Source organism: Halyomorpha halys, unplaced genomic scaffold (assembly GCF_000696795.3).
Source record: "Halyomorpha halys isolate HHAL.00 unplaced genomic scaffold, Hhal_1.1 Scaffold488.1, whole genome shotgun sequence".
NCBI classification, from domain to species: domain Eukaryota; kingdom Metazoa; phylum Arthropoda; class Insecta; order Hemiptera; family Pentatomidae; genus Halyomorpha; species Halyomorpha halys.
In genome coordinates, this window is record NW_027112716.1 from 645546 (window position 1) to 657461 (window position 11916).

Genomic DNA, 11916 nt, shown 5'->3' on the forward strand with positions numbered 1-11916 from the left:
CAGTTAAGTATTGGCGAAAGCACAATTTCAAAAAAGAGAAGAAGGAAAAAGATCTAACTCGCTTGAACTGCTGTAAAATACTAATCTATTTGCGGAGCCTGTCCGTCTATATATATACAATCGGTCAGCTGTTCTCGATCAGCTGATATGGACCTGTCAGCTGACAGCTTAGCTGACTAAGGCTGTAACTTACATATACAGATATATATTCATATATATGAAAATTAATCACCAAATAACATTTGGTAAAAATAGCAATCTATTCTACAAAATGAAACAGAGGAAAATTATATAATTTAAAATATTTATAAGATAATAGATAACACAAAGCATTAAAATTACTTTCACATCTGAAAGTAAATTCACATCAGCAAGATCATTGCTAAATAAGATCAGATTTTTATTTCTCCATTAATTGTTTATAATAGAAGTTTCTAAAGCCTGTTTGAGATTGTATATTTTTAATATTTTCAGGGATTTCCTGCCACAAACGAATTCGGCTAATTAAAAATGATTTACTATATCGAGATGTTCGATGGACTGGAATGTGAAATTGACTGTTATGTTTTTTAACTATGCGATTTGGAGGAGGAATTAGTTTTTCAAAAAGATCGTAGAGGTATTTGGAGCTTTATCTTTAAAAAGTTGGTACAGGAAACTACCAAGCATGTATTTTCTTCTTTCAGGGAGTTTGAGCCAACCGAGTTCTTCAAAAAATGGCGTTACATGTTCATGAACGGGAACATCGAAAATGAACCTAACACATGCATTAAAAGCCTTCTGAAGAATTGATAAGTTTTAGCCCTGCATATCTGTAAATAATATACTACAATAATCGATGTGTGGTATTATTAGTGTATGAACAAGATGTTTCCGTACAAACATAGGCAAGCATTCTCTATTCCTACGTAACTGGCCTAAATTTCTAAAACATTTCCGAGATGTACTAACTGCATGGTCTTTCCAATCGAGTGATGAAGAGAATGTTACACCCAAGAGCAGTAAAGTTTGAGAGTATTCAATGGGTATATCATTTAAATGAATTTTTGGATAATTTCCTGCGACTAATGGTTTTACATAAAATTTGCTACCGAAAATTATTGCTTTTGTCTTTAATGGGTTCAAAGTGAGTTTTAGGTTTACTGACCAAGCAAATATTTCTCTTACACCTTGATTTTTTTTTTCTATGGATTCGTTAAAATTTTCAGGACTCGATGACATATAAATGATAATATCATCGGCGTATATGTGATATTTACATGATTTAAGTATCGATGAGATATCCGATACGTATAAAAGAAAGAGTAACGGTCCCAGGACTGAGCCTTGAGAAACTCCCGAAACGATTGGTAGAAATTCAGAGACAGATCCATCACTATCTATCATTGCTTGAGTTCTATTTTTCAAATAAGATTCAAACCAGAGTACTGCACTATGAGAAAATTTGAACTTGTTTCTTAAAATTTGCAATAAAATGGTATGGTCTACTAGGTCAAACGCTTTTTTAAAATCAAAAGATACCAAAATTGTTACTTGTCGTACAAGTAATCCATCCATCGCGAGCCTAATGTCCTCAGTCAACCTTAATAATGCAGTTTGAGTACTATGCCCTGATCGGAAGCCAGACTCGTATTTATCAAAGAGATCATTAGAATTTAAGAACTGTACCGTTTGGTCATACACGATGCGTTCGAGAACCTTGGACAAAGAACATATTTTTGCAATGGGTCTATAATGTTCAACATTACTAGGATTTGAATTTTTAGGAAGTGGAAGTGATGGAAAATATGAAGATTGTAAGGAAAAATCTAAAATGTTCAAGAGAGTTGGAATTAAATATGGAAGGAATAATTTGACATATTTTAATGGTAGCTTATAAATCCCAGAAGAGTGCATATTCGATTTATGAAAGTTTTTAAGAAATATATCCAAGTCGACGTTGGAGAAGAAAAATTATCAGGACTGAACTCATTTCTAATGTGAAGCGAAACTGAAGATGAAGAGAGAGAATTCGAGAAGGGTTTACGAAAAATTGATTTAGTTCGGATTTCGAGACAGCTAATGGTAAAACTTCCCGATTTTTAATTATTATAATATAATAGTATATAATAGTTTTATAAAGGACATGTTTATCTAACAAAGACAAAAGTTTTAAATTAACCATTTCAACCCGATTATCAATATTATCCGATTCATTAATTTCATTCCAACTAACAACATTGAGTTCATCGTTAAATTTATCTCTATTAAAATTATTAAAATCTCGGAAAGTTAATGTCCTATATTTTTTAGCTTCCGAGACTCTATAATAAAGAAAAACAATATCGTGGTGAAGACAAAAGGAAACCGATAATTGTCCCGATGAGACGACTTTATTCAAATTTTTGTTATCAACTAACATAATATCGAGCCAGGTATCAGAAATTAAAGAATGACAAGTGGGGTTAAATTTAACTAAAGATGAATTAAAACTATAGAAAAGATTGTTTAATAACTTTGATTCGTAGGAGTTTTAAAAAACATAGACGTTTAAGTCACCATTTAAAACTATGTTATGGTATAGAGGAACAAAGGTTTCTAAAATATCTTGTAGTTCTTGATGAAAACTATGTTTTGGAGGTCTATATATCGTTATTATAAGGAGCTTATAATAACGATAAAACAAGGTGATGACCTTGTTCGACCTCCAGAATTAAGAATTCGAAAGAAGATGACTGAAGAATTGATTATGAGAGTAAAATTTTACAAGATAGGAAGGCTCTAGGGTATATACAAACTCCACCACGAGATTCATTATTTTGATCGAATCTAAAGATATTTTAGTCAGGTAGAGAAATAAATCTTCTCATGTAACCATGATTCACTGACGCAAACTACATCATAAATATTTCGTGACACAAACATATAAAAATCAGACCAATGCCCAATGCGAATAGATTCTATATTTAAATGACAAATATTAAGTTCGCTAGTTATTATAATTTATATATTGAGAAATATATATATATATTAATTAATATAGCAAATTTTAGTAAACAATTAATATGAATATTTGTTGTGAACATAGAAAAGATTTTGTAATGGGCATATATAATGAATATTAACAAGCGAGTGGTACTACTAAGCAAATATTTTAACATATTATAATAAAACACAGAATGAGTACGATTTAAGATACCAAAACAAATAAAAAATTCAATTATAAGAATATAAAAAATCAAGAGAGGGAGGGAGAGAGGGAGAGGGAGTGAGACGGGGGGGGGGTAGACATTAAATATTTTACTTTTTAGGAATTTTCCCGTTGGTTACAAGCTAAGAACTAAAAGTTTACCAATTTTCAAGTTTATACCTTCATAAATAGAATTAGGTTGGAATTTTGACAAGTGAGCGATGATGAAAATGTGAGTGGATAAGTGGAACTAGGGATTGTATTGTATATAGATTTGAAATGTAAGTATTCGTTAGTAACATTTTATCCAATAACATAATTTGGAACAGTCGTTTCCAAAGTTTACACGCTTTAAAGTCACTATATTAAATTTCTTGACACAATCGTTGTTATTGTTCTATCCATTTCGACTACATTCCTTGACCCAATATATAATAGGGGTATTCATGATCTATGTTAAAGCGTGTTAAATGGAAAAACTCGTGTTAAATCGAAAAAAATTGCCTTCTTTTGCCGTGGTAAAACGAAATAACATTTAACATGGCTGAGAGTCTGTTACTTGGTCAGTTAAATCGAGAATGACGTCACACAATAGACCAGTTGAGATCGCCGCCATATTAGTTGTTGTGACTTTCAATACAGTTGTCAATTAGCTCATCTTCATTTTCTTCTTCACAGGTTTGAAGATCAATAAGACACTCATAAGCTAAACTTTCACACAAATTCCACTTTTCACTCACTCTAGGCATGTTTTAATTAATTACTTAAATCAAAATTGAAGTAAACAATAACATGAGGGTCTGGAAGGAAGGTTATAAACATAAAAGCTTATACAACAAGTTGCTGAGAAAATCCGCTAGGGGCTCTTATGCATTTAACGTTTAACATGACTTCAAATAGGGCTGCTCACAATCCTATAGTTATAACATTTAACATGGTAAAACATTTAACATTTAACATGACTTCAAATAGGGCTGCTCACAATCCTATAGTTATAACATTTAACATGGTAAAACATATAACATTTAACACAACATCATGAATACCCCTAATGTTAGGAACTCATACGCTCAGAATACAACGTTATTAACTTTACGTAAGAGTGTAACTGCTGGGCGACACAGCCTTCAGATGTTAAAAGCCAAAAACTAAAGAAAAGTGCAAAAGATTACTGTTCTTTGGGATACCTAAATTGGATCAAAATCATCCCGCTTTGTCTGACTTGTTTTTCGAGGCACGGCCATTTTTGTGTAATTTGATTGAGCTATATAGGGACGATTTGTAACTCCACTGTCACAAATGACTGTGGTGAAAATGTTGATCTAAATAAATATACTTTAAGTGACTTAGACATAGAAACATAATGAGTAACTTTCAGTTATTTTTCGATAGAGGGTATGTAACTACTTCACTAAGTAGGCAGTCATTCAAATAAAAATGTAGAGAAGAATTTGTATCAAGAAATGCGGAAAAGTCTAAGATAAAGAATTTGCTTAGCAGTAGTAAGAGTCATTTCTATGAAGGTGAATAAATTATTAATGGTTAACTGAAATCCCTTATTTTAAATATTGTTTGTTATTTATTACATTTTGTTAAAAAATTTTGAATCGAAAATTACCATTATATTTGTTCCCTAATTCGCTTGCCCCAACTATTTTGAGCGGATTTCACCTACTTCCTGGAGGTCATACAATATTCCCTAAAATGTGTTCTTTTCTTAATCATTTATCATCAAAATAGCGTTTATAAGCAATTTTGAGTATAATAACCTTTTTGGGTAACGTTTTCCCTCAATTTTCGCAGTTGGAAGTAGTTTCTCAAATCTCAATTTCTCAAATTTTTGAGTTTTCATATTATTAGGAAAAACCCTTTCCCTACCCTCCCTCAACTATCATGGTAATTTTTCAATGGTTTATCTTTTATAACTATTCCAAAAATAAATTATATAATATTGCTATTGTTATTTGGGCTCTTCATAGTGTAGTTCTACTTTTCACTGAAAGAGAATTCTTTGACAATAATGGTGCTAGCCATTAAACTAACTATTTAAACACTATATACAAATTCAATTAATATAAGCTAGATACAATAGTGCACAAAGTTCATTTGGGGCCAAGGTCAAGGCGGTAGTGCCTCAGCTCCAGCAAGATAAAATTAAAAATCTAATGTAAAGAAAATGGAAGAGAATCATGTTTTCACTTCAACATAAAAAGTACAAAACATTTTTCTAGAAAAATATACAAATCGATAAGTTGTCTTTAAGAACAATTTTTAAAAAAATAAGCATATATAATATTTCTTACTTTTATATCAAAGCCTTAAATTTAATGACAAACTTTCAAAATCAAAAACCACTTGAGTAAACTAGAACTTGATATGAGGAAATAATATTGTTACGGCGGGTAGGGGTTCAAAAGGAACCTTTACTAGCCCAACCGTGAAAAGAAAAGAATAGTCGAATTTTGTTATTTTTGTATTTTTAAATAAGTAAACATAATAAAAGGAACAAAAAATATACAAAATAGAAAGAAAAAAAGAAAGCTTAACACTATTACAAAATAAAATTAATTGAACAAAAGAAAAAAAGTCTTATATCACCGGTAATTGGTGGGGCCCCGGCTGTGGTTGTTGTCCTGAGTGGATGTTCTCGTGGAGGTAGATAGACAAAAGGACGACCGTCCGGCCGCCTTGTCCTCTTGGAGGATGAGTCGAAGAAGTTCGCTCGCCGTGGCTAAGATGATTTAGCTGGCGAAGATGGGCAGAATGCTGGCAACTACGAGTGCGTAGTGAGGAGAAAAAGGAGGCGATATGTGTATGCAATGAGACGTTAAGAAGTCTGTCTATTTTCCAGTATAAAAAACAACAGAAACTATTTGTTTTGTTTTTTGACTCAATAAAAATCACATGCTCCAATTATCGATTTGTGGACCATATGTTGGCTAAATACAGACAGATAAAGTATAACGTGTCAAACCTGACGTCAATTAACAAAAAATATTGTAGCCTTCTCTGTGGGACATAAATATCAATAAAAGAATAGGAACGTATATTTTTCTCATTATCCCTACATTTAGAGAATATGTAATTGCCTTCGGCCAATATTCGGTACCTGTCACTAAGTAGATACACTGAAAGTGTATTTACTATGAAATGTTACCAGTAACATTGTTATTTTCCATAATAATAATAATGAATAATTATTTGTGTTGTCATAAATTGTGTTGTCAACAGTATACATAGGTAAATTGCGATATATTAAACACATTTTAAACGAATCAATGTAAACAAAATCAACTGTTGTTATTATTTTTATCAGAAATAGCAATGTTACTATCATTTCGCTGGCTTCAAAATGTTGATATGTTATTAAAAATGCTTTATCCGATGTTAACCTACCCTTATTTTTGGATTATAAGAAATATCACCTTCAATTATTCTGAATTAATATGTAAGCATTTGAATCTTTGTTTTTTTTTTGTTTATTTTATGAACACTAAAAAGACACCTCATTAATTTGAACCGTTAATGATACTTATTACACACTAAGTGCACACCTATGATGAAACCTCAAATACGTATAGTTGATCTCTAAAATGCATTATAATAATTTATTCAGCTTAGTAATTAGTTTATGGAGAAAATAAAGCAACCAAGGTCAATAACCGATAATAAGAAACAATCTTATTATTTTTAGCGTTATCCCTAAGTTTCATTATTATTTGTTGTTTCTTTTTTATTTTGTATTTCCTATTTTGTGGATGAACATGGGTACAGAAAAAAACAAAGTTTGAAACCACCAAAAAAAAGTCATTAAAAAAAAAATATATGGAAAAAAGAAAGAAAGAAAAGTTTAATATCAGTCGATAAACAGAGGAGGTATGGGCAATGCTGGTAGTTTTTAACTAAAAACATATACACATACAGGAACGAAATATCTGCTATTCAAAAACTATAAACAAATTCATCTCTTAAGGTTGGTAGTCTATTAAACAGATTTCTATTGTGACCCAGTAATAATGAATCGACAATATAATTCATTTTCAAATGACAAATTGAAACTAGATTACGTGTATTGGGAACTATACCTAATATAGTATTAGGATAGTGGTGGCTACTAGGAGAAACATGTTTTACCTATTTTTGGCCTAGGAATCTTAAGTTGTCTCGTTCCACAATGACACTTTGACACTGGGAGCTACAGACAATCAGGCAACATGGATTGTATCCCGGCAACAGACCTCTACGCAGCCCCCAACTCTCCCCCCCCCCTCGCCTTTATTGATCCAATCTCGTCATATCCCCTGAGTATCCCGTTTATGGTTTAAATTTAACTAATTTATTTAATATAACACTTTCCCTAAAAACATCGATGATATATAACACTTTTTCATGTTTTAAAGAGCAACCACTGCTTTGAATACAAGCATTATTCTGTGCAGGAATACTCATTTTGAAATCGAAAAATTATAAATATTTTTAAATATGTATAAAACGTAAAAACTACCATTTAAACTGATTGATAATGAATGTTGGTTGACACAGTAGCTCAACCTGAACTTGATACATCTAAACCAAAATATTCCACCATTATTTTTTCATTATATTATTATGAAGGGAATTAAAACTTCATATATGTTTATGATCGTGCTAACTTATTAATTATTATCATCTACAAAAATAGATAAAGAACTGAATTATTCACAACAAAAAATTATGGATTAATTTATAAAATTAAAGAAAAGATACTTCAAAATGAAAATGATACATCTCTTTTGTCTTTCTTAAAATTGATGAAAAGGGTCAAAGCTCTTGACTGCCTTTTTTTTTCTATTCTTCTAGTAAAGAATTTTTTTATTTCCTGGTTAGACATTTTGTGTTTCCTTAGTTGCTCTCAAGTTTAGTCAAAAGGTACTCGATTAGATTGTAGAGGAGCATTCAGGACTTTAGGACAATTGAATATCAGCCATTCTTTCACTAAATGAGCTGTATGTTTCAAATCGTTGTCCTAGTGAAAAAAAAATTGTTTTTAATGTTCAATTTGAGCATACTTGTTCTTAAATTTGTCTCTAAATTCTAATTTATGAATTATTTCATGATACTATCAATGAAATGGCAATCAATCAATCTATCAACCAAGCGGTCACTCCAAGCAAGTAATGTAGATCTCCAAACCATTCCACCTCCACATCCATGTTTTACAGTGTCCTGGAGATTTTTTTTTCTACTTTTCTCCTGGCTTTCTGTATGCATCCACCTATATACAATTCGTTATCTCATTTTACTCCTAGAATATATTTATTATCCCTCAGAATCGCCTCTTACTACCTGCATATTATTATAAGTTTTTTAAATCGTTTTAACTGAGAAATTGTAAGATAATTCGATTTTTATTTTTATATAAAAGAAAGAGTATTATTTTAAAATTTCACAAACAAATATTATTTAGCTACACCTCATTTTTAAATTAAAAAAGAAATGAAACTCATTATCTAATTGTTAATGGGAGTAAAAACTGGACGATATGACGTTTTTACAGATTCCCAAAAGGATATAATAGATACATGAGGCATGTTATGATGACAGAGTGGGTGAGCAAGTCAGAAAAAAAAGAATAAGTAATGACTGAAATGGATACTGAATATTGAAAAAAAAATACCAACGATGTTATAAAAATAGGATAAAGACATCAAAGATGATAATTTCAACACCTCTAAAACATAGAACAGCTCCACTCCAGGGGTAAATATTTATAAGAAAATCTTATCTGTGCTCATTTCCACCACAATATCATCCCATATCTAACTTCAATCATCATATTTTCTCCCCCAAATTTAATAGATATTTCGAACCGTCAATCAACGTTAGCTGGTGGTTCCAAGCTGGCAACTGGGATGAACTTCGTCAAGAGATGGTCCGAGAGCTGGTGACTTAACTGCGCCATTTGTGCGAGAAAGCAGCATGGCCATCTCATAAGATGGCGGTTTAGTTGGTGAGTATTCAAAGATACGACAGGCTGTTGTTCTCTGACAAGTCGGCGACTCCCTCCAAACTAGTAATGAAGAATCATAGACCAGTAGGAGCAGGTTCGCGACAATGTCATGTAGACACCAATAAAAGCCTGTCTCTCCTTGTTTGCTGACGCTGGTACACTTTCTTTTACTCTTTACCATTGTATAAATTATGTAAACTTAGTATTTCATCTTTTTCTGACTGGCTGTTGTATCTTTATCTGGTTTTCTCACCAATATTGTTATGAGTAGGGGTGAGGAAGGTTCCAAGTAGTGTTAAGTGCTGTGTGCGGTTCTATTGTTGTGTGCTCGTGTTATAATGTTGTTCTAATTTAAAGTGTAATAAAATATGTATAATAACGCGTGTGTTATTTACAAAATCCGGACATACCAATATAATACTGGCTACCAACCGGAGTCTTTAAATCAATCTTATCTCTCTTTTTTATTTGGGCGGACTCCATTCATTATGCGTAAATGAAACTTCAACTGCACCTGTAGCTTCATTTTCCAAGTCATTAAATTTTAGGAAACACTGTGAATAGCGTTCGTTGTTGGGTATACAAGTTCCATAACCTGCTTCTTTTTTCTCTATTTGTGGTCCTATTCAATTCACCAGTGACAGTTGACGACCTTCTTTAGTATTTATCAGTGCCTTTCATTAAAAAATATCGGGTCAGATATCATGGAGGTAATGATGTCATTATTTTTTGAATAATATTATTATTGTATTAATTTTTTTTTTATGAATTCAATAATATGGTAATGCTAGTAGATTGGATTATTAGTAAAGATATAATATTATTAATAATGAATGTCTAATTTATAAAAAATTGTATTCATAGGATACGAAATTTGATGGCTAAGAGAGACAAGTACTAGAGGTCTTTGGCATTAACGGAATAGTTATTTTGAACGAAGAATTCATGTGTTTTCTTTTACAGATATTTTGGAGTAGGAATCTTTGTTATTATTATGATTTTGGTTACACTTTTAATTGATTGGAGCATTCTGCAATGTTCAAAATCATATCAAGTGCTTGTTGAGACTTATTCGGACCACTTACCTCTGTCTGTTAAGTTGAATATGAATGACAACGCAAAAATGTCGCGATTTTATCTACCTTTATATATTTTTAATGATGAGAAGATAGTCGACCGTGGATAATATATATGAGGAGAAGATGGTTGGGGGTGCGGTCAGAATATAGCTCAAATAACTTGAAAGAACTTATTAAATAGTGAATTTCTAGCCTTCTTCAAGGCTACTTGTAGGAAGTCAGAAATCTAAGCCATTTGCGATCTACTTAATCACGCAAATCCCTCAGGAAGACTTTTGTTTACGAAGAACTTCAGAAGTGCACGAACTAGTGTGTCCGAGAAAATTGCGTCAAACTACTTCCGTGCCATTCAATTCGGAACCGCAACGAAAGTTCTGGGTCAAAACGAAAACTATTTTCTAGTTCAACTTTCAGATAGAACAGAAAATGTTTCTATAGACCGTGTGAAGCCGGAATTCCTGTTTAGTGAAAATGCCACCGAAATTTGACTTCGTTCCTTCAATGAGAAAGTGTAAATTCACTGGCCCGAATTTCCAGTAGAGAAAATGGAAGAACGACCATACCGGACACGGTCAGGACAACCTATCAAACCAACAGTCCCCTTCTCTGATCCCATTGATTGCAGGAAGTATTATCATAATAATCTTCCACCAAGCCTACAGAAAGAACTGTTAACTTGACCTGGGAGAGATGGAGCCTTGACCATTTTGCTCATATTGGGAAATATGATGCCTATATTTTCCAAGTATTTCATCTGTTTTGTTTACCTTTGATGTTGTTATTGCCACTTCTTTATGTTCCCCCCTCTTTTACCCCACCTATACTCAATTTAGATATGTTCAGGTCTCCTAAAAGTAAGACTGGTTATTTTTCACACCAGTACACTTTGATAAAAATATTTATTTTTTTTCATTTCTCTCTTAGACTTCGTACAGTGAGGATCGCGGTCTCCCTTTGAAGAGAAACAATAGACCTATTGTTTGCCACATTTCGGCTCAAGACTGTCATCAACAGCTTAGCCTTCTTATCTATTTACTTTTATAATTTCTATTTTCTTTATATACTTGATGCATCCATCACTATTAATAACTAGAATCACCATTTAATTAATCTAAATTAGTATATATACATACTTAGTTAACTCTAGTACTTACGTAACATTACTTTCATATATTAATTTTAATTACTTTAATATTTTAATTTTTATTTATATTCCTCTTTTAGTTTATTTTATAACATAAGCAACACATGGGGGATCCTCCGGACCCTCACGATCTGTCTAACCCAGGGACTAAAATCCATGGAAGAATTAAACATCCTCCTGACAAAATTAGTTCCCAAAGAGCAGAAAATATGCCGACGTATTTAATAACCAAAAGAACAGATCAAGGGGACTTTAAAAAAATTTCTCCATTTTTTATTCACAAAGTCATAACCAAATTGGTGGGAAATGTTAAAACAGTGAAAAAAATGAGAGATGGCTCTTTAATAATACAAACAATCAATAGTCAACAGTCAACAAAACTACTATCTTACACAGACTTTGGTGGACAATTTCCAGTTCAAATAACACCGCATAATACTCTCAACCATAGTAAGGGTCTTATCCGATATTATGATTTTCAATATATGGAAATAGAGGAAATAAAAAAAGAATTAACTCCAGTAATTAAAGATAT

The 11916-nt window shown here is 31.9% G+C and overlaps 1 protein-coding gene across 1 annotated transcript in view; it reads right to left on the reverse strand.

Moving 5' to 3' along the window:
- LOC106683490 (uncharacterized) overlaps positions 1–7415 on the reverse strand; it is a gene marked incomplete at its 3' end in the record, with an annotated part of 36842 nt that extends 29427 nt beyond the window's left edge. The window contains 1 exon segment of the mRNA XM_067050513.1: positions 7304–7415.
- Positions 7416–11916: the final 4501 nt, after the last annotated feature.